General features: G+C 42.8%; 1 protein-coding gene across 2 annotated transcripts in view; it reads right to left on the bottom strand.

Annotated features, from left to right (window-relative positions):
• The window catches only part of LOC111870927 (paired box protein Pax-6), a 113957-nt gene extending 92029 nt beyond the window's left edge, over nt 1-21928 (bottom strand). For both annotated transcript variants that reach the window (XM_023863568.2, XM_033754048.1), the window contains exon 1: nt 21184-21928. The gene's annotated coding sequence lies outside the window, so the exon portion shown is untranslated. The remainder of the gene's footprint in view (nt 1-21183) is intronic.
• Nucleotides 21929-22603: the final 675 nt, after the last annotated feature.

Below are 22603 nucleotides of genomic sequence, written 5' to 3'. Positions count from 1 at the left end.
TAGAATTTTCCGAATGACTGCCATGTAATTTAGGCTATACTGTCCTGCAGGAAACATCTACAAAGTCCAGTGTGTGGTCTTCTCGGTTATAACACCGTACAGGCTAGTATATTGGTACCAGCAGTTCAGAGTGGCGTACTGCCTCCTTCGATATCCACTTACCAAACCCAAAAGACCAAATCTTCACAGATGTAAAAACCTGAGATCTTCTAATCTTCAAAGCGACCATTTTATATTCTCGTTACGTCATTTCCGCCAGTCGATGCTTCAGCCGAGATTCGAGCCTTTAAGGGACAGCCACTATGTCACAGCATTCGACATGCCTCTATTCCTCTCACAAAATTCCCTTATGTATTATCACTGGACCAGTGACCTCAGTCTTCTGCATTTTGCTTCCCGCTGGTCGTGTTGTTCTCATAGCAACGTCAAAGTGCGGAGAACCTTGAAGTGTGTTTTTGAAATAATGTTCATTTTATTGTTATATAAGTACTTACTGGAAATTCTTATTACCGAAACCTCCGCCGCGTTCTACTCAGTCAAACTTCAAAGAGTGAACCGCGTCCCATCCGTTGAGAAACACCACATAAGACAATAAATACATAATTTTCGTTAGCATGAACCTCAGGTTTTCTCTCAGTTCACGTGGCGTGTAGACCTCCTCCTGCTCTTGTGTGATGCAGTAGCCGTACAGACCTATCACGGGCTCAGTAAGTTCTGTCTTCATAAATCTGAACATTCATGTAAGTTGTATTTAATAAAATCAGTTCGTACCTCGCAGGAAACATAATATGTCTCCAGTACAAAGACCGACATGGAATAAATAACAGAAAGTAACTGCTTAGTCGAGCGACCTCCGTAGTCTAGAGGTAACGTTCCCACCTCATGACTCGTGGTACGCGGGTTCAAACCCGGCGGAGGTCGTGGAATTTTTAAGGGCGGAAAATTTCAGGGAACAAGTCCTCCGGGAGGGACTTTAAACCGTGGGTCCCGTGTCGTAGCTTTACGGCACGTAAAAGAACCTCATATCTCCAAAGGAGGTCACTGAGCTAAATTCAAGGACATTTCCCGCCCAACAGTAGTCTCTAAGCCTCTGATAGATGGGGGAAGCATTATAGATACCGCCAAGCCAGTAGAGGCCGAACTCGCTGGCTCGGTCGGGACTGATGGTACGCACCAGTATCGGTAGGGTATAGAGACTGGTAGACTATCATAGAGGGAAGCACAATGGACCAATACTGGTCTCAGTGCATGGGTAAACCCACCCTCTCCAATAACTAACTAACTAACTGCTTAGTGACTGACGCACACAAACAGATAAACATGACGTGCGTCATACACTTACGGAAATGTCAGTGAAAAAATTATTTTCTGTGGTATGCTCTCCGCTGCTTGAATCGCTTAGAAAGAGAAAGCAGCTATGGAAGAAACGTTACAGTAATTGGTACGGGCTCTTTCTGAAAGTGGAGGCAGATAATATTGAGATTACTGTATGTTTTCCATGCCATCTTTTCTTTTCTGTTCTTCTTCTGTACAAAATGGTCGTAAGTCTCTTCTGGTTTGAGCCTGGATGGAGTATACTGCATATCTGACTATTTCTGAATATTTCTGAAACTCTTAAACATAATGGCTGCTCCAGATATTGCTATGCTTTCATCGGGTACCAATGAGCCATACAGTCGCAGTTGGATTAGCAAGACAGGAGACCCGGGTTGGAGAAGTCGCTGCTTCGAGACCCGAAGACGCCCAAGGGACAGGCGAAACGTGTGAGTATGATTTCGGGTCCAAATCTCGGCCGAGACATCGGTTATCATGACTGTCATTCTTCACGGTTTTCCTCAGCTCCTCAAGGAAAATGTCATGACAGTACCTCAAAGTAGGCTGCGACCGCTTCCCTCCACACCCCTTCTAATTCAGCACTCACTAATTATCCTATCATTCAACGGCGTTGTATATACAATAGAGGAAGATGTATTTTCTGTGTGCTTCGCATATATCCATTGCTGGGCAACGGACTTTTTCCCGTGAGTTCCGGCCTGAGTCTATATAACGAAAAACCAACAGTAATTGACAGTTGATTTGAGAGTTCAGCTGTCGAATGTTGATCAGTGGACAGCGGAAGCTGAAGAATCTCCATCGCTAAGATTCGGTACCAGGAAACGTCTAGTGAAAACATTGCAGACGAATAGGCATTGTGGAGAGCCGTTACCACACAAAGACTAGTTGAAATAATGTTAAGGGATTTTTAGTGCGGAAATCAGCAATAGTGTTATAGTTATTTGTAGTTACGACCTATAAGTGGTCAATAAATGTATTAACCAATCCACACCCCGTCTATGGTCACTAATACACGTGGCAGTATTTAACAGTGTATGCAGGTCCAACTTATAATGTAGACGTTAGGCCACTCTTTGACGGAATTGTGGCGACATCGCCGGCATATCGCTTTCCTTTAGCGGCAGAAGTAATGACCGCCTGCCATACTGCGCACGCGCACAGCCTCTTCACACTTTAAGAAGGGCAGGCAGCATCAAAGGGACAGGCAGACAAGGCTTCGCCCTACTTGACTCGTGCTGTGTTCAGATGTGGGAGATGTTTCGACTGGCAGTTTCAACAGAATTTAATCGCGTGGGGTGAGCAACAATATTCATGTCAACTGCGGCACAGAACACACCGCCCCTTATTCAAATTATTTTAACGAGGGAAAGCGCGTACTCCAATTTGGAGTACATCTGTTTTCCGAAGACCCTCCTTGAGATTTTACACATGACTTTTGCCTGCATATTTACCGACTGGCGACTCAAGTCTCACAGAGAGTCGACATTTGTTTTACATTGCGTTACTTACTGTTGTGATACAGGATGCAACTATCAAATTACCGTTACCAGAGCTATGTTCACATCTCAGCCTCTATAGGGACCCCTGGTGAGAGTAACAGGCAGAAGAGTTGTGTAAGAATAAGCAAGGTGCATATATATAAAGGTAAAGTTGTCCATGTGCTTAACTAATTAAGCACTACGCCATGAAGGCGTATGGGGGAGTAGATGTACACATCCACATTCTCTTGACCTAGGCACTAGACGGAGGTTAGTGGTCAGCTTAATGCTCCTGCCGCTTTACCCCCGGGATAAGAGCCCCTGGTACCCATTGGATAGGATGTTGGGTGGACCCCAGAGACGGTCTGGAAGACGTGTAGAAGTGAAAATTCCTGACCCTACCGGGACTCCAACTCCGACCCCTCGGTCGTCCAACTGGCTTCATTTAGAAACACTGTAAATACGAAAGTACGGTCCGCAGTAGCGCGGAAGTCACAGCTGTTCCCCCGAATTCCAGCGCACCTGATAATGGCCGAGTGTGCCGAAACATACAGAGCAGTGACGAATTTTAGAAGGATTCAGTTTTAAATCCTTATATGTTTGCATGGTGGACGCTAAAGGACTGAAAATAGATTCTAATACCTACTTCAACAAGATGCTAAAACACGACATTAAAACCCTGTCATTGTGACGTACAGATCCATCGCTAGGCAATGACTCGGTAAGCACAATCCCGCGGGAGCCATTGCGCAACAGTAGGGCGTCTATTGCTAGGCAACAGATCAGTAAACACACCTAAAACATTACGGGACATTATAAGACGGCGTTTTCCTTGGGATCCGCACCGAAGCTATATAACGAGAAGTTCCAAGGGAGCAATTAGCTGTTGTCGAGAACTAGATCGAACTAGATTCTAGAGATGGTAGCCGAATGTGATTGAGAAGGAATAGCGAGAAAGGAATTAGTCTATGAAAATAAGACTTCATATATGATTCGAATAGACAGACTGTTATGAAATCCGTTGCCAGGATACGACTAGTGAAGACTGAGGAACCTAGTACGTGTGTAACGGTGAACTGTGAAGAGTGTAGGTCAGCGATAGTGCTGTAATTGCCTGTAGTTACGAGTGGTGTGCATAAGGTGTCAATAAATCCAATCGTGCAATCCAGAACCCGTCTTATAAGTCACACGCACATCCCTCAAAACTTGACATTATGTTAAAATTCATGGGTATAGGCGGTGATGGTGATGGTGATGGTATAGGTGATGGCGGAACCCCGTGCCGTGTTGTATGTTGCTTTCACACAGCCCAACTCGTTTTCAAGGTGTCTAATAGTCGCGACTTTGCGGTTTCGTTGTGGCTCTTGGTAAGTGAAGTGTTGTTCTGTGACACAGCAACCCAGCATGACACGACGTCTTCAGCTGCACTGTCATATCCGTGGGTTATAACACAATTTTTGTTTCAGGCTTTTGTAAGAAATTTATGGCTCAGATATTTAATTCTTAATTTGTGCATATATAAACAGGTGAATAAATGGCAAATTTTCAATTCAATGTGGCACACCCCCTGATATTGACCTTGTATGGCCGAAATACTCGTATGTCGGGATTTTAACAGCATTTAGTCAGTGCAAGGAAAAAAATGGATATATATGCTTACGAGCAGATGACAATTAAAATTATATTTCAAACTATATAGACTCTTAGAATGCTTCCACTCTCCGAAACATGCTCATGACATAATGCTTGGATGAGCTTATGGTCAGCATTTATTTAGATGGACGCAAGGCTCTAGCTGGATAGTGACTTGCAAAACATCGCGTCCCACTGTGTGAGATTTGAGGACCTCACAGCAGTGACTATGAATATTCCTATCTTGTGACGTGGGACGCTGTGGTCTAAACTCGTGTAGAGAAGAATCTACACCCTTCATTGGAATCGAACTCCGATCAGTTGGCTAGCCACACTGGCTGCCATGATGTTGCGTCTGTCTCCATTACAAAGCCCAACCGAACGCTCAGTACGGCCAGGGGAAGTAACAGGTATTTATTCTGAGAGCCGTAAGAATGCCACAACTAGAATATGTGGGCGAGTTGCAGAGGTCTTGAATGTGTCTGTAGTAGTTTAAAGGGTTAAGCTATGAACTGGAACATAAACTGTAGGCTCTAAGTCCCTGATAGGTTTGAGTACTGTGTGTTGACGCGGTGACTAATTCGGCTTGACCGCCCGCCGACCGTCTGTGTGCTCGCCCGAGCGAATAGCTCGAGTGGCGGGCTCGCCACAAGTCACTCTTTAAAGGGAACGCCACGTAAAGGCTGTTGAGGACATGTTCAGGTCCTGGTAGAATGGTATGATGTTAGGCGTAGAAGCACAGGGTTCGAAACCCGGTCCGCAACCACTGCACCGAGCATTTACATCTCGTTTGTCTACCTCGAAATAAGTTTTCAACCGATGGACTAATTTTAATCGAATTTCTATGAAGGTCTTCTCATTGGAAGTTATTTCTCCCCCAAGTTGGAGCATAGGGCTGATTATCAGTTTCAATATCATTTTTACAGACGGTAGGACTCCTTCGACAAGTGATCAGGACGTCGCAAGGCCCCTACCTAAACACAGAATACACACACACTAAACATCCATGCTCTGAGTGGGATTCGAACCCACGATCCTGCCTTCCGAGAGAGGGAAGACAGCGAATGCCTGAGACCGCTCGGCTACCGGGACCGGAGCTTGGAGGTTAGACGCGCTTAATGTAGAATTCTGCAGGTTTACGTTGGAACTGAAGTTTTAAGATAATATTTTGTGCAGGAAGCGAAACATCAAAGCTTCCGGTTGCTGATCATAACTAATGCGGTGGCTATTTTGCCACTATTGAAGCCATGTAGAGGTGAGTGGTTGGTTGAGAGAAGATTAATGAATTGAGAAGGATTCGGTAGGAAGTGGCGGTGGCCTATCTTGCCCTTGCTGACGACCGCCAGGATAGCCCGTGCCCCGCCAGAGATTCTCGCGCACAAATGAATCACTGAATTTCACGGCTACGTTTATCAGGGACTCGGCGCTCCTTGCTGACTTGACCATAAGCCCCCTTTGAGGGTGCTTCGTCATGAGACGCTAAAATGTATCGTTACGTCATCATTTGAAAATTATCAACATGCAATGGCCACCAGATACGCCGTTCCGGAAGTGAGCACAGAGAACGTGCCCCTCGAGGTATGACGCGTGCAGAATTCTGGGAAGGAAAACGGGGCACCTAGAAGCCCCCGCAACATTTATCTTGTCAGGACTGTACAAGTGTGATCAGAGTGAAGGCTCGACAGAAGGTATTACAAATGCCATGCTCAAGTATTCATTGGGATAGTGTGAGATATTTCAAGCACTTATTCAGATAAACACAAAAGAAACTTTATGTTGTTGAATAAAAGGTTATAATTAAATATATTTGTTTTGGAAGAAGACTAAGAAGATGCTGGATGACCTTGGGGACAGAAGAGGATATTTTCATTTGAAGGAGAAAGCTCTAGATCGCATCAAGTGGAGGAACTGTTTTGGAAGAGACTGTGGACCTGTCGTCTTGACAGATTACAGATGAATGACAGATGAATGAATAAATGAAAATCTGTAGCTTCATGGGGAGAGAGTTTCGTTTAATTGTGATGAAAAAGAGACTTCGACAATCTTCCATTTTGTTCTAGAACTCATAGTCGATTTTTCGTTAATCGTCGCGTGTGTTCTGATTATTCAGCGTACAGGTTAAAAACATATGCGTGGCGTAACGATTCTTGGCTAATTATAGGCGATAGGAATTACGGGAAATTGCAGTGGACGCATAGTGAGTGTGCCTTTGTCTTTCCCAAAAATTTTTACTGGAAATGTTTTTTTTCTCCGATAAATTTCCAAGGAATTATGCTCAAGTAGGCACGGAAACGCATGCAAAGAGCGCGTTATTTGTTTTCGGTTTTAGCTGAAACTGGAATATTTTAGTAAAATTACCCAGTGTTAAATTTCTTAGCAGTCGGTTCAGCTGTTCTTCAGCTGCTGCACGCTTACCCAGAGCAGGCGAAGCGATTTCAAGGTTTCTCCGCAGAGTTGTCAGGGCGTCTGAAAAATGTCGGTCTCTGTTTATTTGTAAGAAGTGACTTTTCAATATTTGGACTGGAGTTCATCGGACAGGCAGGGTGAGATTTATAACTCACATCTTTGACGAGGAAATGATTCCGGTTCACCACCAACCAGATGAGATCTCTGGATACGTGGGATGTTCGTTAGGACGAAATTATTAATTCCTAGCGATGGAAGTGCTTGAGATCGAAAACTGTTTTGGAAGGTTACTTAAAACACCCGAATGCTTCATTTATCTCTTCGTATAATATTTGTGCTATTATCTGTTGTTTTAAAATCAACATATTACGTTGCGGGTCCTAATCCTGAGTCAAATCAATTTTGACTGACGGTCGGTCGGCAAGTCTGTCTCGGTGTCGGGCCCCAATCTGAGGCTCATGAACAGACTTTAGTTACTGTCAAACAGTTGTAGGTTTTTTAGTGTGGGGCGCCCTCTCTGACGTTTACAATGCTCCTGACCCTCGCCAGTGCAGTCATTCTCGGGTCCGAGTCATGCGGAACTCATGAACACATTTTGCCGTCTCAGATTCGAGACTCCCCCAACCTGGAGAGCCAGGTTCCCGTATGTATATCCCCCAGGAACAGGATGGCTCGGTTATACCCCCAGGCATTGGGTTCCATTTTCGTCGCCTCCTACGACTCGCAGTGCAACAGTGGAGATATTCGAACCCTCCTCCATGTCTGCTTAATTTTGAAATTTGTGTAAATATTTAAGAATTTAATTCGTACCTCACAGGAAACACTGCGTCTCCATAACAACGACCAACCGGTTATTGCTGTTTACGAAAATAATCGCTGCTTATGGCGAGAATCATACAAAACAAATATACTGTGTGGAGAAAATGCAGATTTTAAAATGTATAAGCCTGTGGTACGTTTAGTTACCACTGTGTTTTGAAGGGCCAATTAAATGTATTTGTAGGCCCAACACTTCATTATACATAGAGGTGCTTAACAACTTATTGGACGTAGTCCTAATTAATTCTTTATGTTTCAGTTCTTCTACAACTAGAACTGAAATGCATAATGACAAAAGCAGTGGAAGAACTCGCCCTGCTAATTCTGACATCACTTTCGCAGGTTGATACGTATTGGTGACAGCACTCTGACTCTCTTATCAGTGAATTTAAATAACAAGTCTTTAGGAACAGACCATCAAATTAATGGAACCTTGAGGTCAAAATTCTGTGTCACACTTCGCAACATTTCTGGCACGTTTGTCCTGATAGCACCTTCCGTCAATGCGAGCACTTTATAAATAACATTTCATCACACCCAGCCTTACGACTCTCGAATTATAGGATGACACAATATAAAAATCACTTCTTTTTGGCTGTTGTGAAGCCCACAAGATTTACGGAAGCAATGTATTGGCCATAACACGAGTGTTTTCTTTTGTTTGGCTCGAAACAGTCCACGCTCCTATACAACCGTATATATTCAACGAATTATGCCCGAGATCTGTCCTGAAAAATATGTTCGTGCTAAGCGTCCATTCTCGTTGCCCCACTTCAGCAAAAATTTAAATTCGCGAAAAGATTGTAGTAAAACTGTCCAATTTCAAATCTCATTAAAATCAGTCGACAGACAGACGGACAAATATACATGGTTAAGGTATAATGGTCATTAAGCGTTTCGTATATTATGATTTTGTAATGTTTTGAAGAGCATAAAGAAAGTATTTTTCGCTTGAGATTAATCACAAAACTGTTCTAAAATTAATTGTTCTCTAATACGACAAAAATCTAATATTCATTTCAGATTTGAGGTTTTCACTGCGGTGGCTATGAAGAATGCCGTCTTAGTGGAGCCGTGTAGTTCTTGTGTGAACGGACGTTTCGAAGGAACGTCGGTTCACATAAGATCTACACGGCGCCATTCTTAATCTAATATCCAGCCTACGAAATTTCCTTATAATTAAATTTATTAGTTTATTATCATAGTTGGATCAAGAGAGATCATGGTGAAACTGTTTTTTTGAAATAACTGACGTGAATTTCTGTAGTAAATTCGTGAATGCATTGTGCAGAAACCATAAGCTATTTCAGAAAGGGAAGTAGTTGCTATCGCCAGGACGGACTCACCGTCATGTTTTAAAATATCGGTGACATGGCAACAAATAATTTAGGTGTCATTACGTGACCTCCTGTGTCCTCAGTACGTCAGGTCTGCACGCACAACGAACACACGTCATCACACCGATGCACTTACGCGAGCACGGTGGTGCGAATTTAAGTCTCAGAATAGCACCATAGCTCAAGCGGTTAGTCGCTGGCTTCCCACCGTGGCGGCCCGGGTTCGATCACGGGTCTGGTCAAGTGGGATTTGTGGTGGACAAAGTGGCGCTAGGGCAGGTTTTCTCCGAGTATTTCGGTTTCCCCTACCAATCTTCATTCCATCAATTCCTCCACAATCACCCTCGCCTATCATCTGGGGCTGGTACAATAGGCCAGAAGTGGCCGCAGTAAAAGGGACTTAGTCCCACCCCACTAGAAATAAAAAGAAGTCTCAGAATACAAACTATGCACTGATTCCTTCTCCTCTTGATAGGCGGGGACTAGTTATAAATGTAAATATGGCTTGAAAGAAATTAAATTAATTATTTCTGAATTCTTAATTAGAAACCAGAAACCCTGCCTACGTGTGTATCTCTGTAAAACAGACCCGCACTTTCATTAAACTAAATAAAATAAATAATTTGGCTGCAGTTAAAGTCGATGTTCTCCCTGGATACGTCTGAAGCTCTCAGAATTCTCTAAATGTAAATTAATTTGACGACGGCGTTGAGCAAGTTTTGAGGCTCCTGTTCGCGCATTGTGGAGTGCTTCATCTTTTAATATACCCCCCCCCCCCCGAATGTTTCGGAAGTGCGTCCCTAGGCCCCAGAGAGTGAGAGCAGCTAGCCTGTACCCAGAGGCCCAACAGAATAGAAGTTTCCTCATATCCTCTGTATCAGGAGACGGAAATAAAACCCATTTCCGAAACTTTGTGATTTAATATTAAAAAACACACAGCAAAATACAGATAAGAAGCTTCACAGCGGTGGCACTCAAAGGAAGGCCTACTCTCTTCTGGAATGTGACGCCGTGTAGTCCGGTATACACTTACAGAAATTTCGGACGAACGTACTGCCTCCGTTTTCAGGACAGAAAAGTACCCTAATTAATGCAGTGTTTAGTACGATTCTTACAATACACAGGGTTCATCTCTCTAAACAACATAAACCGGTTGGTCGTTGTTATGAGGTCATAATGTGATTCCTGTGAGGTACGAACTGGTTGCTTTATAATAGAAATATAAAATGGTACGCAATTTTGAGTTCTAATGAATATATTCGTGTATAAAGTTTCTGCGAGAAGAATATATAGGCGCATTTTTGCCAGTATTTCAGAATTTGCCAGCCTTCTGAGACTTACACAATAAAACTGCAGAGAAAAGTCAACAAGCTACAACTTCCGACTTTCTCTTGACCCTTGTTACAAATTAGTTAGTTACGTGTCGATGGTTGCATTAATGAAAGTGTAATGAACCTATATAAAATCACGGCATATAAAAAAATTAAATTAATAAGGAATTAAAACGAATCAGATATAATGACTGCTTCTCCAGAATGTTACGGTTTCAGTACACGGTTGCAACGCTTGCAGTAGCGCAGAACACACACAGCACGGCGCCTCTGAACCCTGGAAGTGAACATACAGGTCACGATCTGCTCTCTGCTTTACCTAAACAACAGGTTCATTATGTGACAGGGTCGGTAAATACATAGTCCAGAGATATTTCCGTATTAATTACATCAAATTTTAGTGTTCAGAGTCAGTAGAAATTATGGGTAGAAATATTTAATTTAAAAACTATTAATTTGGAGTAAATCATAATGATATTGTTTCATGATATAGGCCTATTAAAACTAATTAGTGCGACTATAAATGGCAAAATACTTCCCAAAATTTTGGAACAAAATGAATGTAAACGTTCAACTTTGAGGAAATATTGCATTTACAGAATCGTTTCGGGGGTTTATCGTCATTATGTTACTCTCTCTCTCTCTCACTCTGATATCCAATTTTCGGAATTTATCGATGTAATTAATGATATTATAGTTCATGTGGAAAAAAAAACTTAGATTATATCCAGAAATTAATGGGGATGCAATTAAAATTAAAAGAGAAAGCTTTCTTCAAAATTATCAGACTCGTTTTAATTTATGGAAAGCACAATATTCTGATTTCGAATGCTGATTGCCCCCCACTCTGTTCCCTCGGCTGTTTCACCTGCTGCCGATTAGTTCAAACTACCGTTCAATAGTGCCGCCCAAGTTAACATTCAGAAACTCTGCACGTTTTATGCAATTTCTATGTTTCTCAGAGTAATCGGTGATTATTTCCCAAAACAACATTACTCCTTCAAAGACTGAATTTCTTTTAAATTGTGTATAAGAATTCAGTCCGTACCTCACAGGAAACACATTACGTCTCCGTTACAGAGCCCAACCGGTTAATGCTGTTTACGGGGAACAGTCGCTGTTTATTGTGAGAACCTTACGGAACACATAGATACACTCTGTGGGCAGAATGCAGAATTTTGGCATTTTAAAGCAGGTAGTATATATAATGACCAACTGGCTTTAAAGGGTTAACAGGCTGGTCATTGTCATGGAAACTCGCTCTTTTTTGTGAAGTAGGACTGGATACTTTTAAAGTAATTTCATGAACCTCAGGATTCCAAATCCCGCGGCCGGCCATCCCGACCACGTTGCTTTCCCTCCATCTGCAAGCAACTGCTGAGATGGCTCGTAAGTTCCAAGTTGCTGTCACGTGATACAGTCTTCCCGTTAAGTCCCTTGCTCCGGGGGGTCCCCTAATTTCACTCAAGTTTACCTGTATGCTACAAAATTCATCATAAAATCGAAATTTCACGGATTTTGTCCACAGTGGCTCACGAAGCTCACCACCTGAGGTGAATTAAGAGATTCATTCTTGAACACCCAGGCTACTGAGCATTGCTCACTTCCTGGGTGACTTCAAATCTGACGTACCAGGCCGTCGGCCTGCTATGTCCCTCCATTTCTCTCTCTTTCTCCCTTCAGGCTTCAAAGTGTTGAGATAGTTCATGGTTTGTTAGTGAGCTTTGGTTGAATGTCGAAACGAATGGCAGAATTGAAGTAGACCCACATTGTATACGTACGTTTCATAATACCAAGCCAATAGCCTAAAGCAGATTCCGCCCAAGTTTATATAAAATTTATCTGTCGTTATTTGAGTTACATCCTTTGCATTCAATTAGCTCTAACGTGTCTTTGTGAGCGGACCTCATGTTTCCCGTTTCGGCGTGTTCGCAACACCTGCAAGCCTGAAATGTAAGAAGCCCTCAACATTGTCCTGTTATTAGGTCGAGTTTGCCTATAGTGCGTTTTCCGTTAATGGATATAGTAGGCTCACGTCCTATGTTTCCATAATCTCATTTGATATATATCCACTGGCTCCTGTTGATTTTATTTTATTTTATTTATGGCTTTCATGATTCATTTGTGGTGTAGAAAGTGGAGAGACCTACCCGAAGTACTTGCAAGTGTGTTTTGCTTGAAATGATCAATTTATACTTGTTACAAGAGAGCATCAGAAGTTAGCATTCACGGGTTGAGACAACACCAGACAGAATGCGCCAGAACTATTGTGACAGGCTTGCGTTTCAAGAACTCTTTCATTGGTATCCTGTAGCGAACAGGAAATTATTCTCTTTTCATCAGCTTCTAAACTGTGGATTTTTAAATAAGAAACACCTCTTTACAGATGTACATCCAATGTATTTAAACCTTAGTATAAGGGTTATGTTTGTGTTCTTTTCTTCCGAAAAATGATAATGTGAACTTGTAATTGGGTGCTTCCTCTTGAATTAACACTTTAGATTGCAGTGGTGTCTATGTGTACCACCTGCTGTGCCATTGAGAAGGTCTAAATTTTGTTCACACAAGCAGTGTATGTGTCCCTTTGGTGTGGTTCTCAGAATAGGCAGCCATGATGCCCCTGAACAAAATTAACCGGTTGCTCATTGTTACGGAGACGTGATGTGTTTCCTGTGAAGTACGAACTGGATTACTATTTCAGTATAAGAACTTCTGAAAGGAGCTAGCGGTCCCATAAGACTAAATATTAAAACGTTATTTGTGAATTTTGGTATACGCTTAGCAGACATTTATTGCTTTGTCAGCTCTGCGCCAATTAATAATGGAATTGCACAAAATTACGTTAAAATAACAACCAATTGATCTATCAGTCATCATCATCAATCAGCTGTGACAGATTTACGGCCATGCTCGAGCTCATCCGTTAATCAGACCAAACTATTACCCGACTCTGTGAACCATGCAACAGAAATTTGATTAGTTTGCTGTGCAGCTGCAACTGGCCCTGCCTGGGGTCCGTAAGTTCATGGCACTCATATAGGTTTGCTGTAATGTTACTGTTGCTTATATCCGTTAGCGGAGATATCTTGCATTGGGAATATCTTGGGTTCAGACAGCGGCCCGGAGACCGGATGGTCTGACATGGTTTTCTGAGGTTTCCTCAGGCCCTCCAGACCACTACTACTTCCTTCCATATCCTTTGAAGTTATGAAGTTCTGTAACGATCCTATAGTTGAATGCTATAGGCGCAGGCTATTGAATTACACTTCAGCATCATGTTGCATTGGGACACCATTCCGTCTGGAATGCAACAAAGCCAAGCATTTCATAAAGGACAATAAAATATATTTAATTCACTATAAAGTGTTTGTTAAATATTTTAAAATATCATTAACTATGTACATTCATTGCCGGTCACGGTAGCCGAGCGGTCTAAGGCATGCACTGTCTTCGCTCGCTCGGAAGCCGAGATCGTGCGTTCGAATCCCACTCAGGACATGGATGTTTGTGTGGGTTTTTCTGTGTTTGTCTACAGGTAGAGGCCTTGCGACGAGCTGATCTCTAGCCCAAGGAGTCCTACCGAATGTGTAAGATCTAGAAAAACCGAAGTGAACGGAGAAGTTCATGGAGGTAGGCCTAGGCCCACTGAGGCTGTACTGCCAAGGAAAAAAATGTACATTCATTGTTCTTGTTACTACATGTAGAGTGCAGTGGTCACCCCAAATAATAAGTGTTGCCTGATGATGACCCGTGTGCGGCGGAAACATGTAGCAGCAAGAACAAAGAATGCATATAGTTAATGCCATTTAAAACATTTAAGAAACACTTTTTAGGAATCAAATATATTTTAGTGTAGAGGACTGGCTTTGTTGCACTACAGACGGAATATTTTACAATTTAAAAATTAGCTGTTAAAACCGTTGTTAAACGAACCTTAAATACTTGTTGATCTCAAGGCGGTGACTATGAAGATTACTGTGACGCCATGTAGTTTTGTAGGTCGTTACCACCATTTCGGAGGGATCTGCTTAATTCTTTTACCCTGAACATGGAAGCAAGGTTCCTACGAAGCTTTTGTAATGACCTGCCGGGCTGCACAGCGTCACATATCAGAATACTGCAATTTCTAAACCATTAGTAGACCTTACGTGACACTAATTGTAGCTTTGTTAAATATTTCTTGTGTCTGGAGACGCATTGATGTCAGTGGTGGAAGGACACTGTTAGCGCTCTTTGCTACAGGGTGCAGACGTTTAGGTTCCTTCTTGCGGGAGAGCGGTAGGGACACGGCAAGCTTCCTAATCCACGCCTGTGCCGGCGTCAGTAGCGGCTCTCATAAACCGAGCAGCAAACCAATCCGTGTCTGAACCTAACCTGCAAGTATGTATCAGCACAAATGTTGCTTAAATTTCGTTCCTAACCCTTTGTAGCCTGAAGTTCATATAAATAATATATAGCAATTCAGTCCGTACTTCACAGGAAACACATTACGTCTCCGCTACAAAGCCCAACCGGTTAATCCTGTTTGAGGAAACAGTCGCTGTTTATTGTGAGAAACATACGGAACACATGAATATATTTTATGGACAGAATTCAGAGTTTTGTAATATTAATCACATGGTATAGAGGTAGATGTTATTAAATCTACTGCATATTCTTGCCAATATGTACGGTAACAACGTCGGTTGAAGCGAAGCGCAAGTATTGCGGTAGAATTGTCTGGATGTTATTCGAGTCCTCGTTTGCATTATCATTATAATTACGTGGGTTAAATTTAATGTCTTAATTTCAGTGTTCTTCCTTCATTATATTTGCATTTATCAGACCCATATATTATGATCTTGTTTTATGCCTGCTCTTTATAAATTTTCTCTTATCGAAATATTTATCAGAATCATTCTAGACAAAACAGTTACTTAATAGTGATTATATTTATCGAATATTTGGAAGCTACAGCCATACGGTAACACATCGGTGGGATGTGTGACCCGAGAAGATCATGTAATCATTGGAATTACTTTACGAAACCAAGCCCAGCCTTGCACAGATTAGCCTCTTACAAACGATAGGCGTTACATAACTGCTATTTTTAGATGCAATATTAGGCCAGTTTTTAAATAAACCGAGTGATTACTTAAACAATGTCAGGTATTTTCTTCGTGAGAAGTGAAGTGCCCTTCTCGTATTTAGGATCTGGTACAGCGAGTTGGTCACCTGCCACTGTACGGTGTTTCTTGGGTTCCCTGACATACACACGGAGTAATTATCATTCTTATGTAATTTAATAAATGTCTGTGTTTATTTACTGACATATTACTTTTAATATTTAATTTTCTTTACGTTAAGTTTTATAGAGTTTGAGAAGGGTCCAACTTGGGCATAAAACTCTTACAAGACTCAGTTCATTTCTAGTTTTGTCCTAGTTTTTGTAGCAACCCCTGATGATGGCCATTTAGAGCGCGAAACTTGGAGTGGTGACTACATCTGTACAAATAAATCTTGTGGAGCTGTGTACAACATTAATTTTTAGCACACACAATAATAATATACGATATAGCATTGCGAGATAAGCCGATGTTGACTATATTATATTTAAGCATCCTGTTGCACTCCATACGATAAATGATATAATGATACAAATTCCGTCCCAAGTGCAAACAATATATTATGTGTCCTAGATCTTGTTCCTCTACACTACATGTTTCGGCCTCAGACGGCCATCATCAGGTGTATAACACTCACGTTGCTGTCACACTGCACCCAGCCCAAAATTTAACATTTAAAACACTTTCCTTGTTATTATCAACTTCTACTTCATTGATATCTGTCTGGTTTGTAGATTATTTTACACACGTTAATTTTGACGTACCTGTAATACGCTGCAGCACTTTAGACATAGGGCGAGTAACCCTAACACTTTTAAATTTAAAATTTAGAGAAAAATTTTAAAGGATTTTAAAATTAGAACTAAAGATTTTATAGTGCTACTACAGGTACGTCAAAATTAACGCGTGTAAAATAATCTACAAACCAGACAGATATCAACGAAGTAGATGTTGATAATAACAAGGAAAGTGTTTTAAATGTTAAATTTTGGGCTGGGTGCAGTGTGACAGCAACGTGAGTGTTATACGCCTGATGATGGCCGTCTGAGGCCGAAACATGTAGTGTAGAGGAACAAGATCAAGGACACATAATATATTGTTTGCACTTGGGACGGAATTTGTATCATTATATCATTTATCGATGTTGACTAATTGTGTTACAAAGGGAAAGAAATGGTTTGACCTGTAATTTGATTGATTCTCGTTTTTAAAAAAATTCCCATGGGTAGGGCCACTCGTCACTTGTCGGCGTAACAAGGCATTATTTTTTATGCAATCATTATCCTAATTTTGCCTTAAGTTGCGGTGCTGGTATCGTGAAAACTTCCTAATGGAGACAACATATCTCAAGTTGTTCAATTTATTTGACTAGATTTTATCAACTGAAGATGATAAAAGTAAAAAGTAAAGCTATTCCTGTACCAGGCCGTGGAGGCCCATAGGGTTGTGAGATGTTGAGAGTCCCACATTATCTAGACAATCGGCTCAAAGATGGCGGTAAGGTTGTCAGCCTCACGCGCCGGCCGCGCTTTACTCCCCAGGAAAATTCGTGGTACTTATTTCTGTTAGAGACTGAGTAAACCCCAGGGCCTAGTGCGGCTGGAAGGATTAGGTCAACCGAAAAAAATCCAATGACCTCATCAGGACTTGAACCCGCGACCTGCCGGCTTGTAGCGTAGCCCCTCAACCACTACGCTACCACTGAAGATGATATTTCCTGATACTCTTCAAGAATCAGGCTCTGTTTATCTCAGCACGAGACGTCCTGGTGTTGGAGGTGATACGTCCAGTAGGGGCACTGTACCCCTGGCTAGTGCTAAGGTTTCTCTCATAGAAGGGTTCCAACACGAACTGACTGTTGCATAATATACTGCTTTATTCAACATGTTTATTGTAGTTGGATTGAAACGCTCAATTTAAACACTGAAAATACTTTATCAAGGCGAAAGCTGTGAATTATTACGTCAGTTTACGGAAATGTTAATGGTAAACCTACATTTTACGTTTTTGGTTCTGACGTCCTCATGGCAGTAAATATGAAGGAGGCCATCTTCTGGGTTGTAACGCTGTGTAGTTCAAAGACAGCCCGAAGTTTCGGAGGACCATTCCTTCTCCAAATTCGGGGTGGAAAAGTAAGTCAAACAAGAAAGTAACAGAAGCAGGCGGCAAGCTTTCTCCCAACTACACGGTGTTACAAACGCACCTTTCTGCACTTGACACCTGTCGGTGAGAGTGGGAGATGGCGTAGCCAGTGGTACCTGAATATTGTTCATTATCCCTTTAAAGAATGAACTAACTCGTAGAAGAAGAAGAAGTGGGGGTGAAAGTGAGAGACACTANTGGGGGGGGGGAGAAGAAACTATGTCTCACATTTTGAAGGTTCCCAGGCAGTACCCGCTTGTCCTTCTGGTATAGGTAGAGCATATAATCGGATTTTTTATATATATTATATATTTTTATGACGCTGGAAGAGGTGCATTATAGTAACATTTTTCGCTGACGTTGGGAAGGCTATATTAGGGCGAAATTTTGATGTTACCAATGGGAAGGCTGCATGTGAGGCATGCAGTGCAACGTGGAGTTTGAGTACCAACTCAGCATTTACTGAACCTCTTCTAAATAATATACAAGAATCCAGTCCGTACCTCACAGGAAACACATTACGTCTCCGCTACAGAGCCCAACCGATTAATGCTGTTTAGGGAAACAGCCGCTGTTTAAGGCGAGAACCATACGGAACACATAAATACATTGTGTGGGCAGAATGCAGAGTTTTAGCAAGTTAAAGCAGGCGGTAAATATAGCAACCACTGGGCTTAAAGAGGGGCACGCGGTAGCGCAGTTGGTTGAGGCACTATGCTACAAGCTGGAAGATCGCAGGTTCAAATCCCGCTGAGATAATTGCTTTTTTTTTCAGCTGACCTTATCCTGCCAGCCGCACCACGGCCCTGGGGTTGACTCAGCCTCTAACAGAAATGAGTACCAGGAATTAATTAAATAATTTTCCTGGGGAGTAAAGCGCGGCCGACGCGTAAGGCGTAACCTTACCGCCATCTTTGAGCCGATTATCTAGATAATGTGGGACCCTCAACGTCTCACAACCCTATGGGCCTTCACCACCTGTTACAGGGATAGTTTTACTTTTTTTACTGGGCTTTAAGGAACTAGACAGATATAGCGTCCAAACATGGTCCCTAACAAAGTGAAACCGAAGAGAAATCCAAACGATGGATATGAAATGTTTTAGAAACATTCAGTTTATAACTACAAGGGACAGAACTATAAGTGAAACGTTTTGAGAAGAAACTGGAGTCAGAATTCTTAGTAGGAAGAGTAAGGTCTGGTGGACAGATTGGATGAAACATGGATACTCTAAGGCACAATACTATTAAAATTTCAAAGGAAGAAAATTGTTGGGCGACCGAGAGCAAGCTGTTCTAGCCAGGTACCGGAAGGAAACAAAAGAGAGGAAAGACCTGGTAAGAAATCGAAAAGAAGAAACTGGAAACATTTTGTCCGTCGATCCATATAGGATGGAAACGATAAAAGAGTAATTTGTTTTCACCTGTTCACCTTCCACCATGCAAAAATATAAAGATTTCAGATTCAATCCTTCTAAAATTCGTCACTGCTCTACAAGTTTCGGCCTATTCGGCCAGCATCAAACATGTTAGGATTCGAAAAACTGGCTTCATTTAGAAACACTGTAAATACTAGAACACGGTCCGCAGTAGCACGGAAGGCACAGCTTTTCCCCCGAATTCCAGCGCACCTGATGATGGCCGATTGTGCCTTAACATACAGCGCATTGACGAATTTTAAAAGTATTCAATTTTAAATCCTTGTGTTGTTGCACAGTGGACGACGAACAAAAATCAAAATAAATTCTAATTGTGACTGCAACAGGATGCTAACTGCAATATTGTGATAGCAGACGGCGAAGAGTTTAACGTGGGCTGCGAGGTTTGTCGTCGAGGCCAAGCATCAGAAATGAATTTACAGGTGAATTCAAGAATAAGGCCCAACAGATTAACCGTTCTTTGCGGCACTGCACGCCTGCCCGAACCGTGTTGCAACTGAGAGCTGCGCAAAAAGTTCTATTCTTGACAGCACGGAAACTCCACTGCACCGAGCTAATTAACTCACATTGTGCCAATTAATAACCAGTCCCTCTTTCGGCGCAACTGCGTCCATTCTCTTTAGACGTCGCTTTTGTTTTCAATTCAAATAGTAATTTAAATGATGGTGCTATTTTAGACAACAATTTGAACCGCGCCAAGAGTAACCAAAATGGTACCTCTTGTTCGGACACATGTGCATAATAAGCCATAAAACAGGCGTTCTTTGTTGCAGGGCTAATTGTTATAGGATCCTAATGGTTGGTTGGTCCACTATGCGGTAATCAGGACGTTTATAAAAGCCAAATGAACTAGATCTTCGTTAACGCGGCTTTATGTACACGTATGACGAATTGTGCATTGTTCTAAATGAATTATCTTTTACAACCTTTAATACAATGCGCCTCTTGCTTGCTTTTTAAAGTTCATGCGAACGGTAATTTGTATACCATAATCCTAATTTGTAACATTAGTAATCCGTTAATGCTCTTTTTGAAAATAAAGATCTTTGAATAAGCTGGTATGTTCGTGCAATATCGGCATGTTCCTTTCATGAAGATGACGAGTGTAACATAGCCCGAAACACTGGAACAGCTTCAACACAGAACGTGGGCCGTCGTCGCCCCTGCCCGAACAGCAGGCCGTAAAGACGCACAAAGCTGCATGAAGGTTAACCATAGAGCTGGACGGAGGAGCCCGGGCACTTCTTCCCCCGGGACAGGGGGTGCCGAGTGGGGCCCCAGAGCCGATCTCCATGCGGTGAAGAGAAAAATGTCTGCCCTGGCGAGGGCCAGGACCTTCACAAGACGGTCTTCTGAAATGACTTCTGTGGCTGGGGTCAGCAACAAGCGCCCGGGGATACAGTGTCGGCTTGTGGCCTGTTTCGGACGGTACGCCTAACTCACGCTGACTTCAGGGGGCAATACCTACACGCCTATTATTATTAAAGCTATAGTCCCACAGGAATACGTGCTTTGGTGACAAGAGAGCCTTAAAATTTTTACATATTTTACCAAAAACTATTTTTGTTTTAATTGTTAGATTTCTATGTTTTTAGCCTGGAGTGCCCGTCTCTTATGCTGTTAATAGCGGTATTGTTTATGTGAGATTTGGACTTTTCACGGCCATGAATAAAGAATACGTTCTGTGATATGGCGCCATATAACCTGGTATATCATTAGGAACGTTTCGGAGGAACCTGATACCTTCATGTTTAGGATATTAGAGTAATCAGATTTGTCTGCTAGAATTCACGGCGTCAGTAGTGATATTCTGGTAGGCCTGACAGCAACAATATTAATGTCATTGTTGCGCGAAACGTTAGCTTCGTGTCTCTCCTTTCAGAGTTCTGTGAAATCGACATTTAATGACAGTTCACTCGTATTACACACTTTAAATGCCACAACACTCTCCACGGAAATTAAATATGAAATTTGTCGTTACGTAAAACTGCGAGAGCACGCGAGTGGCTTCAGTGCACAGCCCGATATCCTGAACAAATTCCTGAACCAGTTACTCTGAACAATTTGGAACAGGTCCCCAAAACAGCAGCAGGCAGACTGTGAAGCGGTGACTCTGAAACTCTGTGTTCTGATGTTGGAGAAATGAATTGACACACTTACCCTTTTGCGAGAATATTAGTTCCCTTCTCTGCTTCCAAACTGTGTCTGTGTGTATGTCACACAGACAGGCTAAGCGGGACAGCACAGTTGCTGAAGAGTGGAGCCGCCGAGCGTTAATCCAAACCAATTTAAATAAACGAATAAACGGGAAAAGTGAACTGAAGCCCGTACGAAACACTGTTTCAGATAAAATAAATTACCACTGACGCGATGCTTCGCGGAAGTAACACTTGATAAACGATTTCGCGCACAGAACCGAAAGTTCGGAAACGTGTCTCACACTCCGAAACCCTTTTGTTGTTCCCCTGACGTTTCGAAGAATTCACCGCCGTCTCCGTTAGTGGCGTCGCTGTGCAGTGAACAATGCATAGGCCTTTCTCTAAGTTGTCCTTGAGGGCTAGGATTACAGTTGTGTGACGCCTCGCTTTCACTAGTTGCCGCCACAAGAAACGTTTGACCCGGAAGAAGGGCAGATGAGATGGATGCTTCGGTCCACTAACCACGCATTCTCCTGTTGACTGCTGGTCCCAGCGGAGGGAAGTGTCCCAAGACCGCACACATGTAAATATTTATGCCTGGGGCCCACGACGTTGTGTCTGGTGGTGGCTGTCGTGTTTTGAACCCGCGGTTTAGAGCAGCTGTCTGAATGACCGCTTCACTCAGCCGTGTACTTTACACTCAGCCGTGTGACGTTGGTGGTTGCTTACTTGGTTGGTTGGTTTGCTTGCTGCTCGTGTCAGCAGGGCTTCAAGTTATATCCCTCGCGTCGTGGAGAGAACGGAACTCCCAGCAGGGCGGGGATATGGTCAACCTGCCCTTGGTCGATGAAGGGCTGGTGGTGGGGGCCGCAGCATAACATGGGGTGCTCTTGCTACCTCTCTCGATGGAGGGGGCATCAATGTCTCCCCACCCCAGTAGTTCGTGACAGAAACTGAAAAAGTGGGAGGGGCATCGGTGGAGGAATTGGAGTTGACTGAGTCTGGTAAGCGAGAAGCATGAACCGGCAGTCGTTTGGTGGAGCTGTTGGTGAGTGGATGACACGTTAGCACACTTTGTGACGAAGGCCGATGTGTTGTGTGACGGCAGGACCGGGGGTGGTGCTGTTTGTTCTCCTTTCCCGTCCCAATAATAATAAAAACAGTGTCCAGTTGTCCTGCGCTTAATTAACAGTGTAGGAACATGTGTGGGGGGTGGAGGTACATCTCCACACATTCTTAAATACAGATGAGTGGTCAGCCTGACGAGCCGAACGCGTTACCCGGCAAGTCTACGCGTTGGCTACCAGGCCGGGTGCGAATCTGGACACCGGGCAGAAGTCTCTACCCATGCCGTGAAACGAATCGCGATTCCTCAGACACGAAGCCTGCAGCTTTAGTCACTGCACTGAAAGAGCTGGCTCGGATACTTAACAAGAACAGCA

The sequence above is a fragment of the Cryptotermes secundus genome, unplaced genomic scaffold (assembly GCF_002891405.2).
Source record: "Cryptotermes secundus unplaced genomic scaffold, Csec_1.0 scaffold928, whole genome shotgun sequence".
In the NCBI taxonomy this organism is placed as follows: domain Eukaryota; kingdom Metazoa; phylum Arthropoda; class Insecta; order Blattodea; family Kalotermitidae; genus Cryptotermes; species Cryptotermes secundus.
Note: the sequence above shows the minus strand (reverse complement) of the source record. Positions and strands in the feature narration are given on the sequence as shown.